Below are 12512 nucleotides of genomic sequence, written 5' to 3' on the forward strand. Positions count from 1 at the left end.
TTATGTTTGGTGAAGGAAGGATGGGATTTACCTCTCAAAAAGCCTAAGCTAGATGTTGTGGACTATGTACTTGGTCTCCGCTCCAGGATGGCTGAGTACATGGAAAGAGCATCCAAAAACCTGGAGGCCAGTCAAGAATTACAGAAAGCTTGGCATGGCCAAAAGGCTGTTCTGGTTGAGTTCCAGCCAGGGCAGAAGGTGGCGGTGTTGGAGCCAGTGGCCCCAGCAGCTCTCCAGGACACCTGGTCTGGACCTCACACCATCATTGAAAAGAAGGGAAAGGTCACCTATTTGGTTGACCTTGGAACCCCTAGGAGCCCCCACAGGGTGCTCCATGTTAACAGATTGAAAGCATTTGTTGACAGGGAGGACATGAGCCTGCTCATGGCCACAGATGGGGAACAGGAGGAAGAGAGTGACCCTCTCCCAGACTTGTTGTCCCAGAACCCTGAAGATGGTTCAGTTGATGGAGTAGCCTTGGCAGGCAGCCTCACTGACCAGCAACAGATGGACTGCAGACAGGTGTTGCAGGCCCATAGACATATGTTTTCTCTCACACCCAGTCAAACTAACTGGTGCACCCATGAGGTGGACACTGGTGACAGTCTGCCTGTGAAGAATAAAATCTACAGGCAACCTGACCACGTCAGGGATTGTATAAAGGCTGAGGTGCAAAAGGTGCTTGAACTTGGAGTGATTGAGCCATCAGAGAGCCCATGGGCCAGCCCAGTAGTCCTTGTGCCAAAACCCCATACCAAAGATGGAAAGAGAGAAATGAGGTTTTGTGTGGACTACAGAGGTCTCAATGCTGTCACTAGGACAGATGCTCATCCCATTCCAAGGGCAGATGAGCTCATTGATAAGTTGTCTTCTGCCAAATTTCTGAGCACATTTGATTGGACAGCTGGCTATTGGCAAATCAGGTAAGCAGGAGTCTAAAGCCAAAACAGCATTTTCTACCCCTAGTGGACATTATCAGTTTGTGGTAATGCCCTTTGGTTTGAAGAATGCACCTGCCACTTTCCAAAGGTTGGCGAATCAAGTCCTTGCTGGGTTGGATGACTTTTGTGCAGCATATCTAGATGATATTGCTGTCTTCAGCTCCACCTGGGAGGATCACCTGATCCACCTGAAGAAGGTTCTGGAGGCCCTGCAAAAGGCAGGCCTGACTATCAAGGCTACCAAGTGCCAGATAGGGCAGAGCAAGGTTGTGTACCTGGACCACCTAGTAGGTGGGGGTCAGGTTCAACCACTGGAGAGCAAGATCCAGACCATAAAGGACTGGGCTCCTCCACAAGTCAGAGCCTTCATGGGCCTGACTGGGTATTACAGGAAGTTTGTAAAGAACTATTGGTCCATTGTGACACCATTAAATGACTTGACATCCAAGAAGATGCCAAAAAAGGTTCAGTGGACAGTTAGCTGTCAAAAGGCATTTGATGACCTGAAGAAGGCCATGTGCTCTGGACCTATCCTGAAGAGTCCTGACTACTCCAAACAGTTCATTGTTCAAACAGATGCTTCTGAGTTGGGGGTGGGAGCTGTGCTTTCATAACTTAATGTAGATGGTCAATACCAGCCCATTGCTTTTATTAGCAGAAGGCTGACCCCCAGGGAGAAATGTTGGTCAGCTATTGAGAGGGAGGCCTTTGCTGTGGTTTGGGCCCTGAAGAAGTTGAGGCCATACTTGTTTGGAACTCACTTCCTAATTCAGACAGACCATAAGCCCCTCTTGTGGCTAAATCAGATGAAGGGTGAAAATCCGAAACTGCTCAGGTGGTCCAATTCCCTACAGGGGATGGACTTTACAGTGGAGCACCGCCCAGGGACTGACCATGGTAATGCAGATGGCCTCTCCAGGTACTTCCACTTAGAACACGAAGACTTATCTGGTCAAGGTTAAGTTTAATGTCCCTGCGTTTGGGGGGGGGGGGTGTTGTGTAGGAGAGTAGGGTCTGCTATCCTATGGTCACCCCAATTTTTGCTTTTTGCTTCACTGGTTTTCAACTTAATGTGGCTGTGGGCCTGCTAATCAGACCCACAGCCTGCTGTTCTCTCTCTCAATTCACAAACATGTACTATAGGTACATAACCAAATTGGTACTGGACACCTTGTCAGCCCCTATACAGTGTACCATAGGTGCCAAGGGCATGGGTGCATCCAAGGCCTACCAGGGGCTGCAGCATAGCTTTTGCCACCCCTGGCTGGTTCTTAAATTGACAAAACTGGCTTATCACTCAGCTGGGGCAAGTTGGTGTAATCACCCCTTGCTTAGATATAGTATACCTATATCTAAACCTATATCTGGACACATATAAACCTATATATCACTCCTATGGCAGGCCTTATCAATCCTGGAGGCAGAGTGCTTGGTTTTACGTGAGATGGTGCTCGAGCATGAGCTGAGCCTGTCTGCAGCTGTCGGGAACAACTCCCTTAGCTGTTCCGGGATAATGCCATACCATATACTCTTAAGTGCATTATAATCCATTGCGGTTATGTGCTAACTTTTGTTTGGCTTTATCAAAACATGTCGTGTAAGGTGTCATACGATTTGGAATACTATCCCCTTGACAGTTCTGTCGACGGGGATAGCATTCCACCCTTCTAGAGGGAGAAGACATGTTACTTTACTGAAACGCGGTTAATCCTAACCAGAGCCTCAGCATCACAAAATGGATGCTGCTGCCACCGACACAAGTCTGACCTCCTGCTGCTGACCGAAACTTGGCAGAGGAGTCCTTGACAAAGGGTTTCCTGTCGCGGGGAGGTGCTACACCACCCCAGACAGGAGATAGTGTATTGGGGCAGGGAGGGCTGAAAGAAACTAGACATTGCCTGGGGCGCACAAGGCTTCCCCTTGTATAATCTGGTCAAACCGGTTCTGGGGCACACCAGCCCCAGTCCCAGCGCAACCCTGGACAAAGGGAAAGGGGTGTAACCACCCCCTTCCTGGGTCCCACCCATAGGAGGGACCTAGCAGGTAATCCAGCCCCCAAGATTGGTATAAGAATGGTAGCAGTGCCAACGCACTCAGATTATCCTGACTGAAACTTATGAAACGAAACTCTGGACCCTTCGACATCCTACTCGACGTAGAAGACTGAAGAATCTCCCTTGTGGTCAAGGAGTGACTACCCTGTGCAAACAGACACCATCCAGCACCTCGACGTTTGCTTTGTTGCAGTTCCCGCCGGAACTCGAGCAACAGAGATTGACAAGACCCAGCGTGCCCGCCTTCTAACAGCCCGATCCACAGTCCCTGCAGAGCTGAGACCCGTGGAGGCGACCTGAAGCGTGGGGCACGCCATCTTGGAAAGACCACGAGGCGCTGACCGTGCAGCTCCCGAGGCACCCTCGAAGCTGTGCATTGGGGTTTGAGAAGCCCCAGTCCTGAGCCTCTCTTGCACTGAAGCTCACCCCTCTACACTCACCGAGTGCTGCGTCGGGCCCTTCTGCATCTTTTGGCTCAACGCGTTGGTCCGGTCGCTTGCCCGTTGGCTAGCGGCCCCAGTACCAATGAACCTTTGAATTTGACTTGTGAGTCTAGTTGCTCCAAACCTGCCCTCGCTCCCCTGAAAAGGAGCACCCGCTCTGACCCTCCTGGTCCGAGTAAAAAGCAATCTTCGAATCCTGCATGGGTTGCACTTGCCAAGGTTTGTTTGCTCCAATCCGGAATCCGACACCGCCGACAGCGAGAGCCTGCGTGGGACAGCTCGTGATCCACTCCTGGACATCCTCGGTGCCCCAGAGTCCACGTGGCAGCGCAGACAAGCTTCACGACATCGACCTGATTGCGCCCGACATTGCCTGGTTCCTTCCTGGTTCCACCCTGGTCACTGCTGAGTGACCCAGACTCTGTCCCCTCTGCTTTCAGATCATCTATATCTTCGATCCACCCTTGGATCACACCGGACACTTCTCTTCTCGACGTCTGCAGCATCTTCATCTTCAGGCACCATCAACCTGCGTGACGAAACCCGACACTACTTTGCACCCGTGCACCCGCTTCCTGTGGGTGAGGTAACTCAGCAACGCCGGTGCTCCTGCACTGGTACACACCTCTAGTGTATATGTCTAAAGTTTCGTCCTTCTAGGTTAAACGGAAGTCTCCTTTTACAGTAACTTTGTAACTTTTACGCACCATTGACTTTACATTGGTGCATGCCTGTGCTTTAAGAGCTGCACCCGAATCCCGCGGGCTTTTCCCGTCTTCAGCATTGCTAGCCCCGATAGCTCCCAGCGATTCCCCAGGCCCTAAGCCTGACCACTGTTCGATTAGTGATACTTATACCACTTTTTTGATATATGGTTTGAGTGGCCCCCGGGTCTCATGCATAATTGTCCAACTTTTATATGTTTAACTGTGCTTTTGTTTAAACGCTTGTGCTTCTAGACTCATAAAGAGTATAGAGGATTATTCTAGTAATAAATACATATATTTTTATAATATATAACTTGTGTGGAGTCCTTTCATTTGATATTACAGGATTGTGATTGGTAAAACAGCTCGCTTAACACGACCTCTTGAGTTAAGCCTTTAAGGCTGCTTAGTCCATGCTACCCTTAGGATAGCTTGTCTATAAGGTTGACTTACAACCATCACCATAAGGGATTGTTTGGACTGATACAAGGTGCCCCCAGAATTGGAGACATCATATATCAGGCCAACTTCTCACATGAAAGGTTTGTTTTGGGGGTTCAGTATAGTAAAAGAGGTGTTAGATGATGCAAGGAGGGATGGAGTAGGGGACAGTGTAGAAAGGGTTATTTAGGGGATCATAGTAGTGGTATGGGGTTTGGGATGAATGAGAGAGTGGATGTAGAGGATATATTGATAGATGTATAGGGTGAGAAATAGGGTAGTACATTGGAAAGAGTAGTAAAAAGAAGTTTAAGATGAGTCAGAAAGTTGGGCTAGAAGATATATTGAGAGAAGTATAGGCTGAGAAATAGGGTAGTGCATTGGAAATGCTAAATTATAAAAAAAAAGTGATAAATGTATAGATCCATAAGTACATTGAAAGTATATAAATGCATAAAGGATGTAAGTATATGAAGATTAAAAATATTGTTAGAGGTACAGAATGAGAAATAGGGTAGTGCATTGGATATGCTTTTTGAGGAGAAAAGTAACAAACCCACAGATCCAAGTACGTGGAAGGTACATAGATGCACAATGGAATCAAGTACATGTAGAGCAAAGATGCACCTGATAACCTCCGACTTTCAAGTGTTATTGTACTTTATTTTTTTTTAATTTTTAACAACATAATTATTCTACATGTTTATACCAAGCAATACACAAGATAGGTACATATCTATATAGTGGAAATAAATGCTTATATACAGAGGGATATACTGTAAATTTCTGTTTGCGTATATGATGCTTATGTTGGGAAGAGACAATTCTTGAGTAGTTTTCTGAAGATAAGGTGGTTGTCGATGGATCTTATGTTGGGGGGTAAAGAGTACTATAGTTTGGCTGCTTGAACAGAGAAGGGTGATACCTTTAGCTAGTATTCATCCACATTTTGATACAGGAAATAACAATTACATTCTAACTAATATAATATTATTAGGATATTTGGGGTGAAAACCACACATAATAGCCACTGAAAATGGTATTTGCATGGGTGTGTGTATTTGTACGAATTATTACTGCAAGGTTCTGAATTATCTCTTGAGAACTGAAATTTTTAGCAACTCTAGTGTTTAATATGACTCCACGGACAAGGACATAAGAGGACAACCTTTATGGCAAACTGTAAGGAATTTAACTGTCATGTAAAGGAAAGAACAGCAAGGGCCTTCTGGTGTAATAAAAATAACATCAACCATGCCCTCCCTCTCTGTAGCTTAAATGCATTCCTTAAACAGAATCCAAGAATTTTGCCCCCTATCTATGGTTCATAACGCCTTCCGCATCACGAGTTGTACTATCACCACTAGTGGATGGACCCTCAAAACTATGTATGCGTTGTATCTGTTGATTGGTTGAGTTGCCCCAATCACTCTGTGGCGGACCTCTTAATTCATATATATTATGGCTGATAGTATACCTTTCGATGGATATCCAATAGATAAAATGCTTGCTGTATAATGCCCAGTACCAAAGGCCTTTCCTAACACTTCTGGGATGGACACATGCTTTTATCTAACAAGTTGACTAACGATTAAGGATGTGACTTTGTTGGGTGTTTATCTCTAGCTTTTTATCAATGTTTATCCAATTTAACATGTACACCGGTGGTTTGTCCCACCCTTTTATAAATTTGTACGAAATCAAATAAAAGTATTATTGAGTGAGTGCACATGCAAGCATATACTATGGCTGCCTGTTAGATGTACATCCCTATGGGTTACTCCATGCCTCTCCTGGACAGACTACTCAGAGCCAGTGCCATTGCTTAGTGGGATAATGCCCATTGCATGGGTTGCTCTCTGCCACAATCTGGTGTACTCCGCTGGCATATATCTATGGCTGGTTATGTAACGTTTTCCCTCATTCTTACAACAGTACACCCTTCACAGTATACATTACGGCTAGTTTTTTAACACCTTAACCGCAGCGGTAATTCCGCCGCGGTGCAGGCGTTTCCGTGCACGGGCGGGGCCACGTCGGCCATTGGCCGACGGCAACAAGGAAAGGGTTAATGCTCATCCCTATGGGTTGCTCCTTGCCAATCTAGGTTGAACTCCTCTGAGCATATAGCACGGCTGTTCGTACAAAGCGAATTCATATGAATAGATCATCAACCAGTCCACAGTGAATATATCACTGCATTTACAATGGGTGGTAGTATGGTTTCTCCATGCTGCGGGCCTGAACTTAATATAAAAAGAAGCCATGCAGTTCAAAAAGCAAGTACGTACAATAGATACAATATGAAACCTATTGCTCTGTGAGCTCCCAGCAGACTGTGAGGTGAATATTTACATAACAGCTGTTGCTGCTGTAAATGTTCCCAAAAACACACAAAAAGTGATGGGAGGGATACTTGCAAAAAGTCTAACCCATGGCAATAGCTCGCAGTAGCATTCCAACACATTGTACTTTTGCACACCATCTCCTCAGTTTGTACCCAGCCATATGCAAATCAGTCTGGACCCTGCTCCAATAGGAACTGCCCAGCCCGAACCACCAGGTCAGGTCTTCCCTAACCAGAACACAAGCAACCTAAGACCTATTTTGCCCTGACTGGGGCTCTTCAATAGGGTGTAGTTTGGTTCCATGGGCACAAGTACCATCAGAATGGAAACAGGATAAATTGCTCCAAATACATTCTGTGGACCCCAGCGTGCTGTCAAATTTTAGTCCTGTATCGCTCCTTCGAGCCATATCAAAAACTTCTGGGATTGTGAAAATAAACAGTTTTTCAGATTATCTATTAAGTAATAAAATACTTCATTTAAGCCAATGTGGATTTTGGGTTAAGTATAGCATGGGGAAAGTACTACTTGAAGTGTCTGAATATATCACATTGACTGTGGATCAGAGTGTTGATTTTACTTGATCTCTCTGCGGCATTCAATACCATGTCTCATGTGATCTTATTACAGTGCCTTGCTGATTTGGGGCTTGGGGGCTGAGCCCTAGATTGGATTACTTCTTCTCTGCATAATAGAGGTTAGTTATTGTGGTTGGCCCCCTTATGCTGGGAGACAAAGTTCATTTCAGTTGGGGTGCCTCCGGGCACTTCTCTAAATCTAACACCGTTTATCTCACCCGCTGGCATCAGTGGTTGAATAATTTGGATTCCAGATGGTGTCTTATGCCAATTATACACAGTTACTCCTCTCTTTTGAGAAGGGGGCTGAAGCTGTGTGTGGACATCTTAAGTCTTCAGTACGTTTTTGAATGGCTCATGCTAGTCAGCTAATGTGTAATATGGATAAAACTGAGATGTTATTGTTCGGCTTTTTCCAGTATAACAGGTGGCAGATTTCTTAGCTTGAAATGGCACCTGCACCACCTATAAATTACACGACTGTGGAGAACCTAGGGGTGAGGTTCGCCTACTTATTGTCCTTCCAACCGCAGGTTTCCTCGGTGGTAAGTACAACATGCTTTGGATTGTGCCGAGCCTTAAAAAGGTTAATTTCTTTCTTCTATGTTAGATTATGCTAGGTTAGACATTGCATGTTCCTTGGTCTTCCATATTAATTAGTAGTCTACAGGTTTTTCACAATGGCGCCGTAAGTCTTATCTTCAAACTTCCTCGCTGGACATCTATGACACTTTACATGTTATTGCCGCATTGGCTGCCAATAAAGAAGAGAAAGGTGTGTCTAAAGCCATACATAGTGTAAAACAACTGAATGTCTGTGCGGAAATTAGATGGTCTGGTTATATAGAGTATAGTAAACCAACGCATGGAACCACCAGCAACTATAGGTGAAATCCAAAATCCAGAGATGGATTACCATCAAAATCTTGTTGGTGATGTAGTTTTCTCATGTGGTCATCCACAGGACTAGGCTGGTGTGTCCCTAGATCAATTGAGACTACAACCAAGACCGCCTGTCAGGACTGGGGTCACGCCCACAGTCACTAGCCGACCATGCGTGGGATCACCAATTGGAAAAAGGTGCAGTGCAAAGGGTGAAGATGTGAAGAGAAAGTGACATTAAAAAGGAATAGAGGACTCACAGTTAACTTTAATGAGTGAAGAACCTCTTTCAATTTAAAAACCAGAACAGCGCAAAAACAGCAGTATAAACAAATGACTGCTTCAGGGCCGACATGTTTCTACCAGTAGGGGATACACTCCCTTGGTTTTCCTCAGGGCCTCTGTTCTTAAAAACTTTTGCTACTGCAAGTGTTCAAAACAAATCAACTCAATTCATAAATCATAAACAGTGACATATTTAAAAGGATATATTTCTATTCCTCCATGTCAGCTGGTGTGTGAATCACCTATAACACAAAATGCAAAGTGGTATGAATGCGCTGGTTATATAACACTATAGTACCGTTAACAAAGAGGAACATCAAGTTCCTTACTCACCCTTCTTGACAGGGGAAATTACCTCACCTCACCTGGACCAGGCTCAGAGTAAGGGAGGCCATGCTCTAAGGATAAGGAAAAGTAATCCAAATCAGGGAGAGGTAAAGCAAGGTTTAGCCTAACTTATTGTTTGGAGTTACTAGAAAGTCCTCATCCATAGCTTAAAAACTCACAACCAATCTCTGAAAAAGGGTAACCCCAGCTATTCACACTACAGGTACGATAAATAAAAGTAAACAAAGAGGTATAAACTTACCACATGTTAGGAAGTCTTAACATGGTCCCAGCACTCACCTATCCGTCGTTGCCCCAAGCTGTGTCTGAGGCTGGGGGAGGCAACGCTGAGTAAATGGAGTCCAGCTTATATGGGTGTGTTCTCCATTGAGGTGCCCCTATCAGCGCGAGTGTTGTTGCCGCGCTGTTTCTCTAGAGTTGGAATTGCACTAAAAGTTGGTGCTTCTAGAAAGGGCTCGCTATTGTATTTAGCTTAGCAAATGCATAAAGGATGTCATTCTGTTGCTCAATACTCGATCGCCAGGTTAGTTAAAGGTTGCTGAATGAGACGCGTGATATCGCGAGGTCTCGGCAGAACTACAACCATAGAGATTGTAGTTCGCGCTACGATCGCTATCGGAACTACCAGACACGGGAAATGTAGTTCTATGTCCAATTCCCAATATTAGACCAGTTATATTCCTAGGATATAATTCAGATCGCCGTGGACTTTGGAAGTGCAAATACATATCTGCTATCAGCTACATAGAGGATAGTTACCCTTGTGCTAATTAGTTGCGCATTACCCAAAAATTTACGAGGTCGGGTTTAGCCTCGCACAGGGAATATATGTTATTTGATCGTTAATCTTGTGCCAGTTTCTTAAGCTCCGATCTTTCGCATGGGTACATTAAGCTGTATCACAGTGATCGGTCTCAAAAGGTGGTTCCTGGTTGCCGATTTAGACGCGAGTTCTCGCGAGATCTCGCCATGACTACAATGATAGAGATTGTAGTTCGTAAGCGTATGGCTGGGATTGCTGATCATTAAGCCAATGCAGCTTTAAACATTACGCAAGTGGTCTAGCCAGGCCCTATCCTAATTGTGTGTGACCTTATCTCATGCTAGTCATAATTTTCTGGAAAAGGTACTTTGAAAAGACAGATATAGCTATACACATAGTACAATGACTAAGGAAGATGTAGTGTATAAAGCTCGTTTATGTATATTCAGCAGGACTACTAGACAAGTGTGTAATGACCATATAGTAAAAATAATAAAAATAGCCAATCATAAGGTAGTCCATGGGATTTCATCGTTCAAGCCCCTGGAATCAGTAGATAGTCTGAATATCCATTGTTGTTCCTTTACAAACAGAAATCTGGCTATGTCTCCAATATGAGAGGGTATAAATGGCTTCTCTAAGACCGTCCATGTGAAGTCAGTTTCTTTATGATTTAGCTCAATGAAATGTTTCGTAAGTCTGGAAACACTTTTTTTACAGCGAAAAGCACTTTTGTGCTCCAACATCCTTGTTCGCACCTTTCTGGTGGTCATCCCCACATATTTCTCTTGACAAGGACATGTCAGTAAATAGATCAACTCAGAACTATTACAATTAGTAAAGTTTTTAAGGATCCACGGACGGTCTGTGCCTATATCAATTTGAGTGATTTTTTCAGTTTGGGGACACATAGTGCAGTTCCCGCAAGGGTGGTGTCCGGTAACTGCTGGAGTGTTCCAAAGGGTCCCTACTGCCCTCATCGGAGGATCTCTCGGGCGAGTATGTACCAGTCGGTCCCTTAAGTTGGTCGACCTTTTGAAGGCAAAGAGAGGGGATTCGATTCTTTCATCACCAAAGTTCAGAATCTTCCAGTTGTTCCTTACAATGCGTTGAAACTGGTTGGACTTGGTGTTGTATGTAGTCACCAGGGTTAGACGGTCTAGAGGTGGTTTTTCAGCTTGGACCTCCAGTAATGCGTCTTGATGGTTGTTAGCTGCTCGTTTCCATGAGCGAGTGATCAGTTTTTTAGGGTAGTGTTGTGCTTTAAGTTGTAAGGACAAGCCTTCAGCGTGTTTCTGAAAGGTGGTGGATGTCGAACAATTACGTCGAACCCGTAAAAATTGCCCATAGGGCAAATTATCCCTCAGGGATTTAGGATGTTGGCTTTCATACAAGAGCAACGAATTCCTGGCAAGAGGTTTTTTATAGAGTTCTTTTTCCAGACCAGTAGGGGTTGAAAAAATAGACAGATCAAGGAAGGAAATCCTGTCTTTACTTTTCTCCACTGTGAATTTCAGAAATCGATTCTGAGTATTCAGCCACTGATGGAACGATATGATTGACGCCTCATCTCCTCGCCAAATGACGAGGATGTCATCTATGTATCGTTTCCACCAGTGGATGTGGGGCCTGAAAGGGTTGTTAGGGGTCAAAACACATTCCTGCTCAAATGCATGGACATATAAGTTCGCCAAGCTGGGAGCAAAAATGCTCCCCATGCTTGTACCAGACACCTGTAGGTATATGGACTTTTCATACCTAAAAAAGTTCTCTTTCATGGCGATTTTTGCTAAGGCCATAATGAAAGGAACTGGTGTTATAGATTCCAGATTGGCCTCTTCAAGGATACGCATGATGGTATCTAGGGTCTCATCCTGGGGGATGGAAGTGTAGAGAGACTCTACGTCGAGCGAGACAAGGAAATCAGTTTGTGTGTTGAAAGTAATATCTGGAATCACTCGTAACACATCTTTGGTGTCCTTCAGGTAGGTAGGCATGGTTTGCACCAGAGGCCTCAGAAAAAAGTCCACAAAAGATGACAGGGGCTCTAGGAGGGACCCCTGACCAGATATTATAGGTCTGCCCGGAGGTGGTCTTTGAGTTTTGTGGACTTTTGGCAAAGTATAGAAATAGGGCATCGTTGGACTACTGGTTTGTAAGAACTGTGCTTCATGTGCCGTAATCCAGCCCTCATTGAGAGCTTCCTCAACTAAGATCTTAATTTCATTTGTGAGTCGCTCAGTAGGATCTTCATTCAGGAGAACATATGAAAGTGTGTTACTCAGTTGGCGGATACATTCTGCTCTGTAAGTGGAAGTATCCTGCACTACTATTGATCCCCCCTTATCTGCTGGCTTTATAGTGATAAGGGGGTCAAGTGCCAGAGATTGTAAAGCACGTTCTTCATTGTTCGATAAATTTTTGAAGGTCCTAGATTCGGTATGCCACAGTTTCTGCACATCTTCTCTTACCGCCCTCTCAAAGGTGGCTACTTGAGGGGGTATGGAATGTATTGGGGGTAAGAAACTGGACTTAGGCCTAAGCCCAGTATTTTTATCTCTTGTTTCAGAATCGGTGGTTTCTTTGTCCCTGAAGAAGTAGTGCAGGCGCAGTTTCCGAAAGAAATTGGCTAACTCTACCTGAAGTTTGAACGGATCACCTTTGTCAGTGATAACATACCCCAAACCTTTATTTAAAACTGCCTCTTCTAAAGCAGAGAGGG

The 12512-nt window shown here is 44.7% G+C and overlaps 1 protein-coding gene across 2 annotated transcripts in view; it reads left to right on the top strand.

Moving 5' to 3' along the window:
- Positions 1-12512, top strand: part of LOC147708099 (uncharacterized) — a 958668-nt gene that overhangs the window by 752947 nt on the left and 193209 nt on the right. The window lies entirely within an intron of this gene.

This window comes from Lissotriton vulgaris, chromosome 6, assembly GCF_964263255.1.
Source record: "Lissotriton vulgaris chromosome 6, aLisVul1.2, whole genome shotgun sequence".
Taxonomy (NCBI): domain Eukaryota; kingdom Metazoa; phylum Chordata; class Amphibia; order Caudata; family Salamandridae; genus Lissotriton; species Lissotriton vulgaris.